We start from the raw sequence: 21,748 nt of genomic DNA, 5'->3' as shown, positions 1-21,748 counted from the left end.
AGTGTGCATGTATGTGTATGTATCTCTGTGTCTTTATGATGTTATGTAACATCTAGGTTTACAACTATTTTATCATTATTAACATATACATTTTTCTAAGAACTAAAAGATAAGTCATAGATTTTTATGAGTAATAACTGATGAGAATGTCATTTCATGTTTAGTAAGCATAAATCATTTTGAAATCTGTATGCTCACAATAAATATGACCACTTAAATAAGCTACGGTTGATAAAGCACTTTATAAGTTAAATTTGAGAGTTCATTTTGTTAAAGAAATACTATATACATATATTCCAGAAACAAAAAATATTAAAAATATTTTTTGATGGTTTTTAAAGGGCTAGGTGAGTTTTTGGTAAAGCACTAAAAATAGTATTAGAATATAAATGCAAGTTATAAATTGATACTAAAAGTTCATTAGAATACAAATTTAGATATTAATGACTCCTAGGAAAAATATAAAAATTAGGATCAAAATACATATTTTCTGGTGTTTGCTTAAGAAATGGGATAAATTTAATAAAGTGTAATATGCTAAAAGATTTTATAAATTCCAAGACTACTTCTGTTATTAAAATTAGTATGGGTTGGCAGTTACAACATCAGTATCTCATGTCAGAGTGCCTGGTTTGATTACCTGTTCCAGCTCCCAGTTCCAGGTTTCTACCAGTGCAGACTCTGGGAGGCAGCAGGTGATGGCTCAAGTGGTGGGATTCCTGCCTTCCATGTGGTACACCTGGATTGTAGTCTTTGTTTCTGGCTCCTGCTGCAGCCATTGCAAGCATTTAGGGAGTGAAACCAGTGGATGAGAGCCATTTCCCTTTCTGTGTTTTTCTCTCTCCCTCTCAAATGAGGGGGAAGAATGTTGGCTCTTTAATTTGTATGTACAATCATGAAGAAACAATTCAGTCATAGAAACTTAAGCTTAGAATCTACCTTAAAAATTCCCCAGAATCTGATCCCAAGCCAAGGTTCTTCCCTTATATAGTCTATGATCCTGTGAATGTTAGAACTGAGCATTTTAGTGTTATAAGCGTTCTCTACTTCTCCAGGAGATTCTTTTAATAATTCAGTTCCTGGAACAGATTGAACATCCCCAATCCAAATATGCTCCAAAATCCAAATGTTTGGGCACTGACATGACACACAGGTGAGAAATTATACATTTGAGCCCCCTGTGAGTCAAGCATATGGAAAATATTGGATAAAATTACCTTCAGACTGTGTTTCAGGTGTATATAAAAAGAATGAATTTTGTGTCCCATTCCCAAGACATTGCATTATGTACTCCTATGTGCAAATACTCCAAAATCTGAAACACTTATGATCACAAGCATTTTGGATCAGGGATACCCAACCTGTATCAAACTTTCTCTATTAAATGTTGATTATTTAGAGAACAGATTTATTTAGCCAATTTTTTTCTTGTCTAGCTCTAAGATTACTATTGAGATGTTTCAGCTTCTTTGTACACCATTAAAGATGTAATGCAAACTACTTTATTCCAATACTCAGTTTTGCTTAGTTCTTTCATTGGATACTGATTTTTGCTCCATGCTTAATGAATCAAGATTTCATACCTGAACCTGAAGAACTCAGAAAAACTTACAAATAGCTACAAGTATATCATGCAACATATGCAGTGTCGTTAAGTATTAAGCTCAGATGTTCTGCAGAGTACAGCATGATTTATTCTGATTGAGTCCATCATTAGTTGAGTTCTGAAAAGGTGCAGTAAAAAATGGAAATAAAACAAAAGGTCAATCTAATTTTTGAAAAACTATTACAGTAATAGGTTACAATATTAGAAAAAGAGACAACCACAGGTAGCTTTACCATAATACCAGCATTGAGGAAGCTTAAACTTCTGATTTTTTTTTAAGATTTTTTTAAAATTTATTTTGAAAGTCTGAGCTACACAGAGAAGGAGAGACACAGAGATCTTCCACCCACTGGTTCATTCCCCAGGTGGCTGCAATGGCTGAGTTTGGGCCAGGCTGAAGCCAGGATCCAAGAGCTTCTTCTGGATCTCCCATGTGGGTAGCAAGAAGCTAAGCACTTGGGCCATCTTCCACTGTTTTTCTCAGGCCATTAGCAGGGAACTGGATCTGGTATTCCATATAGAAGATGGAAATGGCAACAATATTATTATTAGGAATGTAGAATAAAAGAGAGATGCTCTCTCAACTTCTCAATTTCTCCTGTCTCTTTTAAAGAAAGTTTATTTTAAAAAGTTTAATAAACGTGAAAATTATACATATTTTTTTACCACATTCTGTTTCATTATGTGTGTACATTGGCGGGGGGGGGGGTGGTGATGGCACCGTGGCACAGTAGGTTAATCCTCTGCCTGTGGTACTGGCATCTCATATGGTCATATGGGCACCAATTCTAGTCCCGGCTGCCCCTCTTCCAATCCAGCTCTCTGCTGTGGCCTGGGCAAGCAGTAGAAGATGACCCAAGCACTTGGGCTGCTGCACCCACGTGGGAGACCCGCCTGGCTCCTGGCTTAGGATCAGTGCAGCTCCGGCCATTGCAGCCATTTGGGGAGTAAACGAGTGGATGGAAGACCTCTCTCTCTGTCTCTCTCTCTTACTGTCTGTAACTCTACCTCTCAAATAAATAAATAAATAAATTTTTAAAAAGTGTACATTGTGTTATGTCCAATTTTCTTGTCTTTAACAAAAACAAAACAACAAAAAAAGCTAACCCTTCATAGGTCAAACTGAGCAAATGCTATTGGAAAACCAGACTTCAATAGAATAGATTTTCTGATTATGTTCTTATTTGGGAGAACTTTAAATGAAATAAGGTTAATGCAGATTAATTTTACAGGAGAGGAAGGCTTCCTTGATTCAACAAAATTAATTACTCTAAAAAAGGGAAGTCTACTGATTGCATTTTTTGGTGCTTTTTCAGCATACTCAGCAGTCTTCCCTCCTGAATATTTCAAAAAAAGCTTTTAGCACAAAGTATATTCTCTGCCTTAGATTTACTTCTGTTGTTTATTTCTGTCTGTAGTCTGAGTAAATATAATGTTAAAACTGGAAAAGTTCATAGAAATCAGCTAAACTTTGGGGGATCAAAGATCACTTTGAGAATTGAGTAAAATATATACATTGTGTTTATATTTAGGTCAATAAGTAATTCTTGACATGGAAAGGAGCTACAGAAAGGTCACAGAAAATGTGTATTTTCTCTTAATTCCATTTTTCCGTTACATTTTTGAAGATCTCTTGTAGATGGAGAAATCCAAGATTTTTCAAGATCCAGATAGGTCAGTGATAGAAGAAATAAGGAGGATCTACTCATGCACACTAAACCCTGCCCAAACTCCATGTCTTGTGTTTATTCAGTTAGAGTGCCACTCCCTGCCCCTAACGGGGACTGCTGAACTGAAAAGCAGACTTTCTCTGTCTTTCTCCCATCATCTCTCCTGGCGAGTAGCTCTGGCCCTAGCCTGGCAAGTGTCTTCATGGGGTTACCCACTTTCACATCTGAATGAATTCTCACTCTTTCATTTTAAATAAATCCTGCTCTTATTTATGCACCTTACTTATATCTCTGCCTTGGATTCTTATCTCATTCAAGGGCAAGGACTTTGAATAAAAACCAAGAATTACATCCCTACAACACTACCTCATGACTTAGCAACGGTAATTTTAACCTTTAACAGTTCAGTAATATGTAATCTACTTGTTTTTTTCATTGGAAATTACCATTTTTTTTAAAAAACATTCTGTTCCTTGGAATCAAATCACTAAGTTCAATCACATTAAGGAGAGGTGAATTAAGCTACCCTTCCTAAAGGGAGATGCATCATGGGGAAGTGGGCATACTGGGTTGGTGTCGTAAGAGGATAGAATTAAAGTACAGGGCTGCAGGACAGAAATTGTAGGAAAATCTTCCAGCTCATTTTTTCCCCCGAACTTCCTGCCAATTCTGGGTCCCATATCAATAACACATCAATGATAGTCTTATTTTCTATAACCAATACTCCTATTTTAATCATGGGGAAATATCTAACAAGACCAAAATAAAGGAAATTCTACAAAATACTGGATGAGTACTCTTCAGAAGTGTCAAGGACACAGAAAACAAGGAAGGTCTAAAAGGCTACCACAGACTAGAGAGACCAAGGAGACATGATAACTAAATGCTGGTGGAGTCCTAGACTGGATCTTAGAAGAGAAGGTGAGGACATTAGTGAGAAAACTGGCAAAACCCAAATAAAGTCTTTAGATAGTAGTGTTATGCCAATATTGATGATATAATTTTGACAAATATGCCAGGTTAGGAGAACCCGGATGAAGGCTATCTGGGCACTTTAAATCCAGTCTTCGCAACTTCAATATAAAATGTTTGTTTAATAAAGATTCATTCTGTCTAAAGATACATTTTATGCCATTGAGCATCTCTTTGTTTATTGATCTCCTTTTAAGAATTGTGTTTCAGAATCTTTGTTCATTTCTGGTTTTTTATTAGCTACACTTTTATGTGCTGTTATCTGTGGCTTTACCACTGCATAGATGTAAAAACCTTGCTTGTATTCATTTATACACTATTTTTGAGACTTTATATTCTAAAAGGAAGGCTGATTTTAAAGGTTTCCTTTTGTTGTCTTCTCCTCTGCTTTAGATACTGGTAGCTTTTCATAGTATCTCAGGTCATTCTTCTTAAGTGCCTGTTAGGTGCCTTTGCTGAGACTTAAAAGTTAATAATTACCAAAACTCAAATTTAGCTGGGACTGGATTTAAATCCTGGTCTTGCTTTATTCTTCCTCTGTTAAGAAGAGTTGCCTTTTCTGCAGTACAATAGGAGAACTTCAGAGGAATTATTTGTGGCTTTTTAAAATCAAATAAGAACGACAGGTGTTGTAGCACCGTGGGTTAAGCTGCCACTTGCAATGCCAGCATCCCATATCAGAATGCTGATTCAAGTCAGCTCTGCTTCCCACCTAGCTCCCTGGTAATGCACCTGGGAGGGCAGTGGAGGATGACCCAGGTATTTGGGACCCTGCCACCCATGTGGAGACTAGGATGGTTCCTGGCTCCTGGCTTCAGCCTGGCCCAGACTTGGCTGTTGCAGCCATTTCAGCAGTTAACCAGTGGGTAGAAGATCTTTCTCTCTTTGTTTCTTTAACATAACTCAATAAATATTTTTAAAAACCAAATAATATATATTTACAAAATGTAAAATTAAAATCCATCTTTTTATCTACTTGTAAATATACTTAATAAATTACGCATACAAGGAAAAATTGAAAATTGGATTGATCAAGTGAACCAAGTAAGAAAATACTATTGACTTACAATTTCTGGTTGAACACGTTTTTAGAAAGTCCATTGCACTTTTTAGTTTCTGTTAGAAAGTAATATAGCAATAAAAAAGTATACCACTGGGTTTTGAGGATTTTGAAGTTAATAACAACATGATCATTGTTTGCAGTTTGTTGAATTTCAAGATAGAGGAGGAAAGACAGTATAACACTTCTGTGTTTTGACTTGTACTCTGAGACTGTGATTATACTTACTAGTTCAAGTAAAGCCACCCTTGAATTTAAGAAACATTTACTTTTCTAAAACGCAATTTTATGTATACTTTAGAAACAATCATTGGTTAGAGTCCCAGATCTGCTTCTTACCCAATTTTGTTATTTTATTTATTTGAGTAGGAGAGAGAAAGAGGGAGCGCATGTGGATGTTTCCATCTGCTGGTTCACTCCTCGGATGCCCGCAACAACCAGGCCTGGACCAAGCCAAACCAGATCTTCCTTATGGGGCAGTAACCCAGCCATTTGAGCCATCACTACTCCCTCCCAAGGTCTGCATTAGCAGAAAGCTGCATTCAGGAGCTGGAGCTGGGTGTTGATCCCAAGTATTGCGTTATGGACACAGGCATCTTGACCAGCATCTTAGCCACTAGGCTGAATGCCTACCACGAGTTTTCTTATTTTAATCTCCATGCATATGTCTCCCATGTCATCCTTGTAACTTATGATAGCATGTCTGTACAAGCTACCTTGTTAAGCTTAGAATGTAAATACCTTTCAGTCTCTTGTCTGGAACTCCAAGGAAAAAAGGTGTTTATTCTCAGCAGTTTGTATTATAGTGAGAAGATCTCTTAAGAATTTCTTTTTGGTGTGTAAGTTCCATCTAATAATAAAGACCATCTTTAAAAATAAAAATAAAAACCCACAGTCTGAGAGGAACTTCACAAGAATCTGTTCTTACAACATACGGTATTATCAACTACTATAGATCACAATTTTAAAGTTAAGTTACTATCAGAGTTTCTGATCTAGAGATTAATAGATCAATTTTCTTATTTTGGTACCTGCCAAAATTCACTTGTCATCTTAGACCTTGAATACCTTCCTGCAAATAAGTTATGGCAACTACCTTTACTAGGATTTAGTACCTTTTTTTCTTCCACTAATTATTAAGGACTAACTTAAATAATAACTTCATAGCTTTAGGATAATCTGGTTTCCTAGACACAAAGGAAATTGTAAATGAGAATCTGTATGTCTTGATGATAATGATTTCCAAAAACCTTGATTATCAAAATAAGAGGAAGCCTAAAGGGGCCAGACCTCATGGCACAGCCTGTAGTTTACAGCATCAGCTCAAGTTTGGCTGCCCTGCTTCTAGTCCATCTCCCTACTGATTCACTTGGGAAAGCAGCAGAAGATGGCCCAAGTGTTTGGGCCCCTATCACCCGTGTGAGACACTAGGATGGAGCTCCTGGTGCCTGGCCCAGTGCTAGCTATTCCAGGCATTTGAGGAGTGAACCAGCAGATGAGAAATTACTTTCTCTCTGTCTCTGTCACTCTGCCTTTCAAATGAATAAATTTTTTTTTTTAAAAAAAAAGAATAAACCTGAAAATAAGGTTGTTAAGGTCTGCTTGTGAATGGATTCTTAGACTTGCGTGATGGTAGAGACATGAAGTGACATTTTGTACTTTATGTTCTCTTATGAGATGGTCAAGCAGGTATACCCATTGGAGAGGACACCGAAGAAGCACAGAGGGAAAAAGTCCATTGTACTCATAGGTCCTAGAGTCAGAGTCACTGCATGCCTAGAGGAGATCGCAGAAGGCAGAGGAGCCTACTCAGCCGTCAGGTGGGGAGCACAGAGACATCAGTGACCCCTGAGCAAGTGCCTTTAGTAGGTGTCAGCATGAAACACACAGGAAAAGAGGCAAGAGAATTTCATTGATGGTTTAAATGCTACTAGATCAAGGTCAGTAGAGATTAGAAAGGAACACTTGTGGCAAGGCTACCAGACTGGTGCTTGTTGAGTGTTCCAGCCTATTGGTGGGAATGGTGAGGCAGCAGAAAAATGTGAAGTTTTAAAATATACAGTATACATTGTAATTGTTTGCTCATGTCTCTCTCTCTCCTTCCATACTGAGCTCTATTATGGAATGAAGTTGTTTTGTTTTTGTTTTCTTATAAATCTGTATTGGCAGCATCTAGTACTGTGGTTAAGCGTTAGATCACCTTTCAAGATGGGAGACTAAGGAAACAAAAAGAACAAAAGCTTGTGAGTAACCTAAAGTCCTCCACAGAGATGTCCAGGTGATAGAGGAAAAGGAGCGAGGGTGGGAGAGGCAGAGAATATTATAGGGCCATAATCATCTGAGCTGAATGGGAGACAACCTTCCTCTGAAAATCAAGGACCTTAAGCTGGAATGAGGGTGTGGAGGAGTTTAGAATAGCAACTCTGGGAAATTCAACAACAAGTAAACTAATAATTAAAAAAAAAAAAAGCTCAAGAGGACTCAGCTGAGGATAGACAGCAGCAAATAAACACTCAAGCCCATTTTAAAGCCAAGTGTCTGAATAATGTAAGAACAATGTTAGAATAATAGCTGTTGCTGTACCTCCAGAGATATTGTGGCTTTTGCTGCCAAATATATCATCAGAGTGTTTTTGTTATTTTTATACAATGCTATCCTCTGTCCTTGAAGGTAGTCTCATTGATGGTGATACTGTTTCTGTGAAGGCGTGGCTGGTGAGATCATATATAAACAACATTACCCATTTGGTCCATAAAGCCCCTCTATGTATTATTTTCTGTTTCATGACTGTGAAGCTATTAGTGTGACTTAGGGTTCACTCAGCACAGGGTCAGTCACACAATGCCAACGCTCCAGGAGCTGACAATCTAGTGAGAAAGGGCCAAATGCGTTAGTAGTTGCAGTGTTATCTAAGAAGTGCCTTCAGGCAGTATTTTATTTTTATTTAATTTTTTTTTTTTTTATTTATTTGACAGAGAGACAGAGAGAAAGGTCTTCCTTCCGTTGGTTCACCCCCCAAATGGCCGCTATGGCCGGCGCTGCGCCTATCAGAAGCCAGGAGCCAGGTGCTTCCTCCTGGACTCCCACACGGGTGCAGGGGCACAAGCACTTGGGCCATCCTCTCCTGCCTTCCCGGGCTACAGCAGAGAGCTGGACTGGAAGAGGAGCAGCCGGGACTCGAACCGGTGCCCATATGGGATGCCGGCACCGCAGGCGGAGGAATAGCCAAGTGAGCCATGGTGCTGGCCCCTATTTTATTTTTAAAAACATGTGGTACATAAACCAAGGCATTGGGTCTCTAATGTTGCAATTACAAGGAGTTAATGAGTGGTGCTGGACAGCTTGGAGGAAATAGGGAAGACTTTAAGAAATGATACATAATTTGCATCTTCAAGGACCAATTAGCCAGTGGAACCCAGGAGGGAAGGGATTTTGTACTAGTATTTCTCAACCTTATAAAATCCATATAGTCTTCCTTCGGCATGAAAATGTCTTGCCTTCCACATTATTTTTAGTTTTCAACTCAAATGAAATATTGTTGAAAGTAAATCAATGGGGGTGGGGCCAGAGTTGTGGCATAGCAGGTAAAGCCTCCACCTGCAATGCCAGCATCCCATAATTCTGATCCAGCTCCCTGCCAATGGCCTGGGAAAACAACAAAAGATGCTTCAAGTGTTTGGGACCCTGCACCCACCTGGGAGCCCTTGATGCAGCTCCTAGCTCCTATCTCAACCTGACCCAGAGCTAACTTATTGCCGCCATCTGGGGTGTGCACCAGCAGATGGAAGGGAGATATCTTTCTCTCTCCATCTCTCTTTCTCTCTGTAATTCTGACTTTCAAAATAAATAATTAAGGGGCCAGCCTTGTGGCATAAGCTGGCACCTGAGATGAGTGCCTATTAGAGTCCTGGCTGCTCCATTTCAGATCCAGCTCCCTTCTAATACGTCTGGGAAAGCAGCAGAAGATGACCCAAGTCTTTGGGCCCCTGCCGCTCATGTGGGAGACCCGGAAGAAGCTCCTGGGTCTCAGACCAGCCCAGCTCCAGCCATTGCAGCCATTTGGGGAATTACCCAGTGAATGGAAGATCTCTCTCTGTCTCTCTTTCACTCTGCCCTTCAAATAAATAAATAAATCTTTTTTAAAAAATAAAAGAAATAAACCTTAAAAAAATAGCAGATATGTAGAATCTACAATGCATGACACTGCTACACGATCATAAGGTTTTTCTCAGAACATGGACTTTTATTATCTCTACATAGCATTAGTGAAGGCCAGTTTTTCTTTCTTTCTTTTTTTTTTTTTATTTTTGACAGGCAGAGTGGACAGTAGAGGGAGACAGAGAGAAAGGTCTTCCTTTTGCTGTTGGTTCACCCTCCAATGGCCACCGCGGTAGGCACGCTGCGGCCGGCGCACCGCGCTGATCCAATGGCAGGAGCCAGGTGCTCATCCTGGTCTCCCATGGGGTGCAGGGCCCAAGAACTTGGGCCATCCTCCACTGCACTCCCTGGCCATAGCAGAGAGCTGGCCTGGAAGAGGGGCAACCGGGACAGGATCGGTGCCCCGACCGGGACTAGAACCCGGTGTGCTGGCGCCGCAAGGCGGAGGATTAGCCTACTGAGCCACGGCGCCGGCCCAAAGGCCAGTTTTTCATATGAGTTCCTCATACAAAGTGCCTTTAATGCAGGATCACAGATTGTTACTTTCCATTCTGCCTTTGTCCCTTTGGTAGTTCACAGTAGATTTTCAGTGAACTATGACATTGATGTTCCCAGGTTGGTCTAAAGTCTCCGTTACGCACCTTCTTAGAACTGTATGCTCTTAGAGATTTTGACACTTTACCATTTTGACTAATAATCGCCCATTTTAATTTATCTGCATCCCTTGAAAGCATGTAAACCAAAAGAGAGCATAAATTATAATATTTTGTTGTTGTTTTATTTGAGGGTCAGAAAGACAGAGCTCCAATCTACTAGTTTACTCCCTAACTGCCCACAACAGCCAGTCAGAGCTACTGGCTGCCACCAGGAACTTAGTCTACCTCTCCCCTGTGGGTGGCAGGGATCTAATTACTTGAACCTAGGATCTGTATTAGCAAGAAGCTAGGGTAGCTGGGAATGGAACCCAGATACTCTGTGTGGGACATGAACATCTAAATTTTTTTTTTTTTTTTTTTTTTTTTTTTGGACAGGCAGAGTTAGACAGTGAGAGAGAGAGACAGAGAGAAAGGTCTTCCTTCCGTTGGTTCATCCCCCAAATGGCTGCTACGGCCGGCGCATTGTGCCGATCCAAAGCCAGGAGCCAGGTGCTTCCTCCTGGTCTCCCATGCAGGTGCAGGGCCCAAGCACTTGGGCCATCCTCCACTGCCTTCCCGGGCCACAGCAGAGAGCTGGACTGGAAGCAGAGCAACCGGGACAGAATCCAACGTCCCAACCAGGACTAAAACCTGGGGTGCCAGCGCTGTAGGTGGAGGATTAGCCTAGTGAGCCGTGGCGCCGGCCAGAACAGCTGAATCTTAACCAGCATCTTAATCATGTGGCTGAATACCCACCCTTAGATTATCGGGTTTTTGTGCAGTTCATTGTTATTCCCAGAACAATGCCGGGCACCAAGTAAGTAATGAATATATGAATAATGAGTAAAAATGGTTAAAAATCTTATTAGCATTAGACAAAAAATTATACAACAAAACAAGCCTGTTTATAGTTCATCCTTCCACCTTCATTGCTCTAGCACACCAGCTCTTTCTCTGAAGCCTTCCTCTGCTTTTGATGTTTCTCTGCTTCAAGGACCCTGTGTCTGCATCTTGCTATGAGCTGATATTCAGGCAGGAGTGGAAGAGAAGGAATCTGGTTAACATTCTCATGCAGAATAAGGATTTGTGATGGCCTCTAGAATTTAAAGATGCCATTTTTGTAATTTTCCTATGTCTTTCAAAAAATGTGTTTACAGAAGAAGTAATATAGAAACATGGTACAAAATGCAAAATACAGAGAGAAACATGAATTGATGAATGGTTTCCCTTCCTCTCTCTGCCCATCAGCCATCAAAATATGGCCCCCAGAAACCATAGTTAATCAGTGTCTTGTGTGTTTTCATGGAATTGTTCTACACATGTTCATTTTATATGTCTTCTAATTTAACTTATTGTGTCTTCTCTTTTAAAGTTTTTTTTTTTAAAGATTTATTTATTTATTTGAAAGGCAGAGTTACAGAGAGGCAGAGGCAGAGAGAGAACGAGAGGTCTTCCATCTGCTGACTCACTCCCCAGATGGCCTCAAGGGCCAAACCGACTAGGAGCCAAGAGTTTCCTGAGTCCCCCACGCAGGTGCAGGGGCCCAAGGACTTGGGCCATCTTTCACTGCTTTCTTAGGCCACAGCAGAGGGCTGAATCAGAAGCGAAGCAGCTGGAACTTGAACCAGTACTGACTTTACCTACTATGCCACAGCAACAGCCCCCTAAATAGTTTTTAAATTTATATTTAACCAACAGCTTGGCTTGTCCTGTAGAGTTTCTCACAATCTAGATTTTGCTGATTAAATCCCATGAATTGTTTAACATGTGACTGTGTCCCTGTGTTTCAGAATACTGATATTAGGAAAATCCAGAGACTTCAGGCTTGATCCTTTTTTTTTTCCTTCTCAAGATCACTTCCTAAGTTAGGTTGTATCCTTTTAGGAACCCTATGATGTTTGGTTGTATCTCTGTTGCCAACATTAGCAGCCACCAGTGATCCTAGTCTAGATCCATTATATCATTAGTGATTGAAAAAAATGTTAATATTCTGTTTCTCATTCCTTCATTTATTTGCTGGATATGTGCATAAAGAGATCCCTCTACTCACTTACATACTTACCCCACTGTACAAGTGATGTAGTTAATTCAGGTAAAAATGTAAGATTTTTTCCCTAATGTCTTTCAAATGATTTTTTTCTTTGTATTTCTGTGAACTTATGGATTTAACCTAATTTTAGGTTTAAACGTATTAAGTAGTTAAGATACTACTTGGGACACCTTTATCCCATGTCAGAGTGCCTGGGTTCAAGTCCTAGCTCTGTTCCCAGTTCTAGCATTCATGATAATGTATTTTCTAGGTAGAAGCAGATGATGGCCCAAGTGGTTGGGTTCCTGCCACTCATGTGGGAGATTCAGACTGAGTTTCTTTTTTTTTTTTTTTTTGACAGGCAGAGTTAGACAGAGACAGAGAGAAAGGTCTTCCTTTTGCCGTTGGTTCACCCTCCAGTGGCTGCCGCGGCCGGCGCATTGCACCGATCCGAAGCCAGGAGCCAGGTGCTTTTCCTGGTCTCCCATGCGGGTGCAGGGCCCAAAGACTTGGGCCATCCTCCACTGCACTCCCGGGCCATAGCAGAGAGCTGGCCTGGAAGAGGGGCAACCGGGACAGGATCCGGTGCCCCAACCGGGACTAGAACCCAGTGTGCCGGCGCCACAGGCGGAGGATTATCCTATTGAGGCATGGCGCCGGCCCAGACTGAGTTTCTGACTCCTGGTTTCAGCTTGGCTTAGCCCCAGACATTTGGGGAGTAAGTAAACTAGTAAATGAAGGATAGCTCCTGTCTCTCTCTTGCCTTAAAATAAATTAAATAAATAAGTTCTAAATGAATAAACACATCTGAAATTAGTACTCTTATTCAGTTGTCCCCTCTCCTAGCCGTTGGAAGCTTCTTCAAGTTGAATTAAAGTTCAGCTTCTCCTGAATCCTTTTTACACAAACTAATAGTCTTTGATAGCTTCCTATAGTTTCCTTCCTATCTGCTATGACAAAATATTCTTGATTTATCTCATGTATTTCCTGCCACAGATCCAGAATCAGCTGCTTTCCTTTGTGTGGAAAATGATATTCATAGGCCTCAATCTGAACTTCTCATTATTGTTTAGGTAGTTCTTCTTTCTAGGCCTATTGAATACACAGAGCTAGGAGATTGTTATTGCTTGAACAGTATTTGGCTCCCCAAATTCATGCTAACATTTAAACCCGAAAGTCTTAAGTTAACAGTTAATGTAGTAATGTTTATGGTTGATGGATCAATGGTAGAGACTCTAACCATGGTGTGGGAGAAGGGTCTAATGTGAGGTCTTTAGATAATGGAGGGCTTGTCCTTAGAAGGTAGTTTTCACAAGAGGATTGGTTATCTAAGCCAAATGTGCTTCCTATATCTCTGCTTACTGATTCACCACCTGATCATTCCTCCACACATGTTCTACCTTCATCAGATCCAGGCTAATAGGCCACTTATTCTTGAACTGTGAATCTCCAAACTGTAAGCTGAAATAAATGTTCTTCCTTCCTAAGAAGCTTCTCTCAGGCATTTTAGTTAAAGTAACAAAAAGCTAATAAAGAAAAATAAATTTTTTGAAGGTAAAATCAACATAAAAATATACTATGCCTCCAAAACAAATTTAGCACTTCAGGATATTTACTGAACCTCAGATATCTTTCATTATTCCTTTCTCCAGAGTCCAAATTTCTAGTTTTGGTATACCAACATAACCGTGCATTGTCTTACAAAATAAACATCTTGTCATCTCAGAATAATAGCAGCTTCACTGCCAACAATGTAATTAACAAAGCCAATTTATAGTTTTTAAAATTATTTTTGTCCTGAAGGTATTTATCACGCTAGAGTCAGACTGTCGTTGAGCATTTGAAGTGTTTCAAGTATTTTGTCTTTACAAGTAGAGCCAGGCCAAACACCTGCTCCTAATCATTGTTACAATTCACCCATTTAAATGTTTAATTCAATGGCCTTTAGTGTAACACAGAGTTGTTGTATATCCACCACAACAAGCAGTTTTAGAACAGTTTTCATCACCTCAAGAAGAAATGCTACTCTCCTCAGCTATTGCCCTCTATATCCCCAGTCCTGCACCAAAACTCTGCATGGTCTCTGTAGATGTGCCTGTTTGGAACATTTCATATAAATAGAATCTATGTATCTGGTATTTTGTGACTGAATTATTTTATTTACCATTTTTTCATTATTCATCCATTTTGTAGCGCATGTCAGGGGTTCATTTCTTTTACTGTTGAATAATATAGCCACATTTTATTTGTCTATTAATCAGGTGATGTACATTAGGGTTGTTGTCACTCTTTGTTAGGAATGATGCTGTGAACATTCGTGTTTTGGATTGACTGTATGTTTTCTTTGCTTTGGTTATATACCTAAGAGTGGAATTGCTAGATCATATGTTTAACACTTTAAGGAACTGCCAGACTATTCTCCAAGGTGGCTGTATTATTTTACGTTTCCTTGAGCAGTGTCAGGGCTTCTGTTTTTCCAAATCATTGCCAACACCTGTTTTTATCTATCATTTTTTAAAAGATATATTTATTTATTTGAGAGACAGAGTTGTAGACAGGGAGAGAGAGAGAGGTCTTCCATCCGCTGGTTTGCTCCCCAAATGGCCACAAAGGCCGGAGCTGGGCCAATCTGAAGCCAGGAGCCAGGAGCTGCTTCTAGGTCTCCCATGTGGTGTAGGGGCCTAAACACTTGGGCCATCTTCCTCTGCTTTCCCAGGCCATCAACAGAGAGCTGGATCGGAAGAGGAGCAGCCAGGACACAAACTGGTGCCCATATGGGATGTTAGTGCCACAGGTAGAGACTTAGCGCACTACCCCACAGCACCAGCTGCTGTTATTTATCATTTTTGTTTATGCATCCTAGAGGGTGTGAAGTGGCATCTTCTTGTGCATTTGATTTGCATTTGCCTGATATTGAGCATCTTTTCATGCTCTTTTTATCCATTTCATATCTTCTTTGAAGAAATGTGTACAGTCATCCCTCAATATACAAGGAGGATGAGTTCTAGGACACCCACATATACCAAAATCATGGATACTCAAGCTGCCTTTATAAAATGGAGCAGTGTTTGCATAAAACCTATGTGTATCTGCCGATATACTTTAAATCATCTCTAGATGACTTCTAATACCTAATACAATGTAAATGCTATGTAAATAGTTTTTACACTATATTGTTTAGGGAATAATGACAAGAAAAATCTGTTCCTGTTTAGTACCTATGCAAGTGTACTTTTCCTGAATATTTTCAACACACAGACACAGAAAGCAGAGATATGGCAGGCTGACTGTGTTCAGATCCTTTGCTCATTTTCACATTGGGTTATTTGTCTTTTTATTATTAACTTGTAAGATGCATTGCTCTTATCAGATGTATGATCATAAATGCCTGCTTTCATTTTGTGAATTGTGTTTTTACATTGTTGATGGTGTCATTTAAAGCACAAAAAAATTTAATTTTGATGAATTTCAGTTTATTTAATTTTTCTTTTGTTGTTCAAGATTATGCTTTTATAGCTAAGAAGACATTGCCTAGTCAAAAGTTATGAAGATTTAAAATTATGTTTCCTTCTAAGAACTTTATAATTTAAATTTAGGACTTTGATTCCTTTTCATTTAATTTTTGTCTATGTTATAAGATAAGGGTCCAAGTTCATTCTTTTTGATGTGAATATCCATTTGTTTCAAGAGTTGTCTTTCCCATTGGATGGTTTTGTCAAACTCGATTTACTATAAATATGTGGGCTTATTTCTGGACTCTGAATTCTGTTTCATTGGCTCTTATCAGTGCTACACTATCTTGATTAATACAGCATTATAGTGAGCTTTTTAAACTGATAAAAGTATTCCAGGTCTCTTGAATTTTCATGTGATTTTTAGAATCAATACGTAAATTTCTACCAAAAAGTCAACTGAGGTTTTGATAGGAGCTGCATTGAATCTGTAGATTAATTGTAAGTATTGTCATTTTAACAGTATTGTCTCCCATTCTGTGAGTACAAAGATGCTTTCCATTTATTTATTCCTCATTAATTTCTATAATCAGTATTCTGTAATTTTCAGAGTAAAGGTTTGGCTTCTTTTGTTAAATTTTTTTCTAAGCATTTGCTCTTATTTTATAAATAGCATTGTTTTCTTCATTTCAGTTTTGGTTTGCCCATTGCTCTAAAAATACAGTTGATTTTTGTCTGTCAGTCTTTTGGCCTACAACCTTGATGAACTTGTTTATTTCAAGAGTTTTTACTGGATTTCTGTAAAATTGAGATTTTCTGTGTATGAGATCATTTCACCTGAGTGAAGCAGTTTTAATCTTTGGGTTAATAATAACCTAACTTGCAGTAACAACCAAGGATAGCTTCATCCCTTAATTCCTTCTGCTTGTTGTTGTTTTGCCTCATCTTTTTTCTCCTTATCACTCACAGTGTCTGTCTTCTTTCTTTTCTTGTATCTCCTTCTCAGTTCTCCTTTCTACGTTTTGAGTTCCTCTGTCCTCTAGATCCACCCCTACTGTACTCTTTTGTGTTCTCTCTATCCTTAGGGCTTTTCCTCTTTTCTTTTATCTCACCTCTTCTTTTCCCCTGTACTTTCTTCCCCTCTTGTACCTGTCTTTATTATTGCCTGCCTGATGGATACTCGCACTAAGAAGAAGTGACAGAAGTCATTTCTGAGTTCTAGACTGCATTTTCTGGAATTGTTCTCTTGTGGAAATAGGTGTAGCAGCCATTTTTAACTTTATTGAGATGGGAATGACTTACACTGAATAAATTTTAAGTGTTCAGTTGGATGAGTTTTAACAAACTCATGCACCAGTGTAACCATTGTGCCAAGAATATTCCTTCATTTCTTTCTAGTCAATATCCCTCTTTCCTTCGTACTATATATATTTTTCAGAATATATATATATATATATATATATATATATATATATATATATATATCAGAAGGCATTGTGACGATGTTTAGCAATGAAACTGAAGCAAGGAAAATATAAAGTTAGTTTAGTGAAAATTTTAGTATAACTTTTGCTATCTATGTAAAATGAATTCTGTAAGTAATGCTATTGATCTGTTTAAGAGAAATAAGGGTGTAATTTTCCAGTTCAATGATCTTCAAAAGATCATGAAGGGGATTGCTGGGTCTCCTAGAGTGATAAACATTTAAGAAGTGCAGGGTGGGAAGTTGGGTTGGGGCCACAGTGTGGCCTCTGCATTACAAAATAAAGCCCTGGGTATCCTCAGGAAAAAAAAAAAACAAAATATATATATATATTTATACTCAGACACACATACACACACACAGAGTCCTGCAGCTTGCTTTTTCTGAATAATATCTCTTAAACATCATTCTGTAATAGTACCTGTAATCTATTTCATTGATATTCTTATCATATAATTATGTATATATTATATTTATATTAAGTTGTATAGATGTACAATAAAATTTTTAACTAGAATAGTAATAAATTATAGTTATTTCCCTTTTATGTGTTTTTACAAATATTTCTTAATAAACATCTTTATATACTTGTGCTATTTGCTTTTTACATAAATAGTGTAAGATAACTTTCATATAAAAATTATTCAATCAAAGTACATTTGAAGTTTTGATACAAATTACCAAATTGCTCTCCAAAAGTCTTACGTTAGATCAATCCAACATTGCTCTTTTATTTCTATGCTAACATTGGGGTTGTTTTCTATTTGTGATTATAGACACTCTTCTTCTATTTATGGTTTATCATTTAGACAATTATTGAAGACCACCACCAGTATCTGAGAGCTTTTATTTCCACATAGGCTGACTTACATTAAGTAATCTCCATCTTTACCAGTCTTATAGTGAAAAATGTTATGTCATAGGTGTTTTAATAATACTTCTGTAATTACAGATAAAATCTTTTCATATCTTTATTTTCCATTTAGTTTTATCCATACACTATCTACTTGTATTCTTTGCATGTTTTTAATCTGATTTTTATATTGATTTGTAAGAACCCTGTATATTAAAAGAATTAACTCTTTGTCATATAATTTTTCCTAGTTTCTTGCTTATGTCTTGACTCTATGGTGTTTCTTTGTTTCAATTTGGTTTGTTTTTTGTTAAGACACCCTCCTACTGCAGTTCCTGGGTTCAAGTGCCAATTCTCCCAATTCCAGCCTCGTGGTAATGACTCAAGTAGTTAGGGACCTGCCACTCACACTGAGAACCTGGATTGTTTTGCTGGCTCCCAGCTTTGCCCTGGCCAGGCTCTGGCTGTTGCAGGCATCTGGAGAATAAACCAGCAGATGGGAGATTCCTCTTTGTCTTGCCACTTTTCAAATATTTAAATAAACATCTGCTTAAAAAAGGAAAATATCCTCTGTTTCCTCAGTGATGTTTTACAGTTTTCAGTTAAAGTGTTATCTGACCCACAAGAGTAATTAAGTGAAATTTAAGGCACCCTAACAGTTAAGTGAGAAATCTGTTTTGGTTGAAAGAAGAAATACCAAAAAATATTCTGAAATTTTCATCTAAGATAAATACTTCCTTTAAAGATTCATCCTTTGGTTTGCGGGTGGGAGGGTGGTTAAGGGGGAAAGCCAGTATAATCTAAAAATTGTACTTTCATAATTTATATTTATTAAATAAAAGTTTTCTTTAAAAAAAAAAAAAGATTCATCCTTCATGGTGCCGGCCAGCTCCACTGTTCTGGAATCTCGCTCCAAAGCAGTAAGGCTGCATCACTGTCCACTCTCAAATCACATGGCCTGCACCCCATGCAGCTTGCAAGGGAGAGGATTAGGTGGGAGGAGCCTGCTGTTTATAATGTTGAATTTCTGTAAAATATACCATATTTGCAAATCCAAGATTGAGCCTCTGGATCACGCTAACCTCACTGCTGAATCCTCAATGGAAAGGATTGTGCCTTCGCAGTTGCAGTGTGCTGTAAATGCAGTCTCTGTCCTCTGAAATTGGGTGACTCACAGCATATTTGTCTTTATAAGACTCGTATGGTAATGGCAGAAAAGTCAGTTTTTAAAAGCCATCGGATCAGCGCGGTACGCCGGCCACAGCGCGCTACCACGGCGGCCATTGGAGGGTGAACCAACGGCAAAAGGAAGACCTTTCTCTCTGTCTCTCTCTCTCACTATCCACTCTGCCTGTCAAAAATTTAAAGAAAGAAAGAGAGAGAGAGAGAGAGAGAGAGAGAGAGAGAGAGAGAGAGAGAGAGGAAGGAAGGAAGGAAGGAAGGAAGGAAGGAAGGAAGGAAGGAAGGAAGGAAGGAAGGAAGGAAGGAAGAAAGAAAGGAAGAAAAAATAAAAAGTCATAGGCACCGGCACCATAGCTCAATAGGTTAATCCTCCGCCTGCAGCACTGGTACCCCGGGTTCTAGTCCCGGTTGGGGCGCCGGATTCTGTCCCGGTTGCCCCTCTTCCAGTCCAGCTCTCTTCTGTGGCCTGGGAGTGCAGTGGAGGAGGGCCCAAGTGCTTGGGCCCTGCACCCGCATGGGAGACCAGGAGGAAGCACCTGGCTCCTGGCTTCAGATCGGCGCAGGGCCAGCCATAGTGGCCATTTTGGGGAGTGAACCAACGGAGGGAAGACCTTTCTCTCTGTCTCTCTCTCTTACTATCTAACTCTGCCTGTCAAAAAAAAAAAAAAAAAAATCATCGGCTTTTTCTTGTCTTCAACTGTAATAATACCCTGATTTTAGTTTCCTCGAGAGCTGTATTTCTGTCCACTGCCTGTATACTGGCCCCTGTGTTAACCACTCCAGCCCACTTCTCACTCCCTCTTCCCTGGTCTTTTGGAGTTTGTGACACTTGATTTGAAATGAATGGTATTCTCTTGAGAGCAAGTGAGATTGTTCACATTAAATTCCAGCTATACAGTTTCTAACTTAGCTCTATGTCCTTCATTGCTATTTGTGATAACTGATTGGAAATGTGCATGCATTAATATTTAGATAAAATTATGGTTTGTACTATCTATTAAATCTCTCCAATAATTTTCAAAAGAATGAAAGACTTGTCCATACAAAAGGGGACTGTTTTAAATTTATTTATTTATTTGAAAGTCAGAGTTACATGGAGAGAGAAAGAAAGGCAGAGGCGGGGTGGCGGTCTTCTATCTTCTGGTTCACTCTCCAATTGACCGCAACGGCTGGAGCTGAGCTGATCTGAAGCCAGGAACCAGGAGCCTCCTCCGGGTCTCCCACACGGCTGCAGGGGTCCAAGGACTTGGGCCATCCTCTACTGTTTTTCCAGGCCACAGCAGAGAGCTGGATCAGAAGTGGCACAGCCAAGACTCAAACTGGTTCCCATATGGGATGCCGGCATTGCAGATGGCGGCTTTACCCATTATGCCACAGCGCTGGCCCCAGGGGGGAATGTTTTAAATACTATCAACTTTGGTGTTATGAAGATAAAATTTATCTTCAATTTAGTTCTTAAATGTGTAACAGTATATTTTATGTAAATGTAGGTATACACATTTTTCCTGTAATGGTACATTTGTTTATTTTGTTATTTGTGATATTAGAAATCTTATCTTTTAACTCTACTGATATTCTTTGTATAGATAATAACCCCAAAGAATCATATATTATTATATTTTAGCACTGGAAGAGTTGTGTCATGGATTTCAGACACCCAAGAAATTGTATTCAGACATTGTAGCACACCAATAGAGATTTTTGCTTCTTTAATAAGTGTAATACACTCTGGTATTGTCATTGCTTTGTTTTCTTCTCTGAATATTTGCTGACTTTGGCTGAAACCTTAACTGAACATGGATACCAAAAAAAAAAAAAAAAAAAAACCTGAAAGATTTAACAAGGAGCCTGCTTCATGAGTGTTTATCACATAAAATACCTGATATTTAAGTTGTTAATACCACCACATCTTCTGGGCAATCCTATTCAGTTAGTGCCTACTGTGTTTAAAATACAAAACTGAGTACTTTTTATATTTTAACCTCTGAACGTTTGGTTCCATGATCTCTGTCTTACAGATGAAAAATCTAGGCTCCAAAAAGTAAAATACTTTGCCCAAACTCAGTACTAAATGACAGATAAATCTGCTGTTAGTCTACCAGAAGATAAAACTGTATTTGTGCACTGATTTCTTTCATCAATTAAATGCCTTGCTCTCTCTTCCACTGTTAGTCCATGGGGAGCTAACCCCATTTCCTGGCCTCAGGAATGCGAACATGACATAGGCATGGCCAGTCAGGTCATTCTATTCTCTGGCCACAATTATTGATTTTATAGGAGCATATGACCAGGTTAGATCCAGGTCAATGAGGTTTAGATTCTGGGACCTGTTGAGCCTATTTTGTCATTAAATTAATAACAGGGGAAATGTAAATCTTGAACATTTAGGGGCCTGCTTCATTCAGAGGGTCAGCTTGAGAGTGAAAAGAATGGAAAGAAACCCTGGGAAATGGAGAGTGACCAGAACTGGTAACATTTATGTAACTTTGATCCATCCGTGACTACACAGAGTGTAGAAGTGGTTATATCAGAAACAAAAAATAATCCTAGCACCCACGCTTCCTGCTTTAAAACAGAAGACCCTGTTGAAATAGAATCAAATGGCTGCTAATATTTTGGTGTGTTTACTGGTGATGTATTCCTCTCTC

At 38.9% G+C, this 21,748-nt stretch overlaps 1 protein-coding gene across 5 annotated transcripts in view; it reads left to right on the top strand.

Moving 5' to 3' along the window:
- RANBP17 (RAN binding protein 17) overlaps positions 1-21,748 on the top strand; it is a 364,714-nt gene that overhangs the window by 157,129 nt on the left and 185,837 nt on the right. The window lies entirely within an intron of this gene.

The sequence above is a fragment of the Lepus europaeus genome, chromosome 4 (genome assembly GCF_033115175.1).
Source record: "Lepus europaeus isolate LE1 chromosome 4, mLepTim1.pri, whole genome shotgun sequence".
Taxonomy (NCBI): Eukaryota; Metazoa; Chordata; class Mammalia; order Lagomorpha; family Leporidae; genus Lepus; species Lepus europaeus.
The sequence above is the reverse complement of the archived record's forward strand: the minus strand, read 5'-3'. Positions and strand labels throughout refer to the sequence as shown.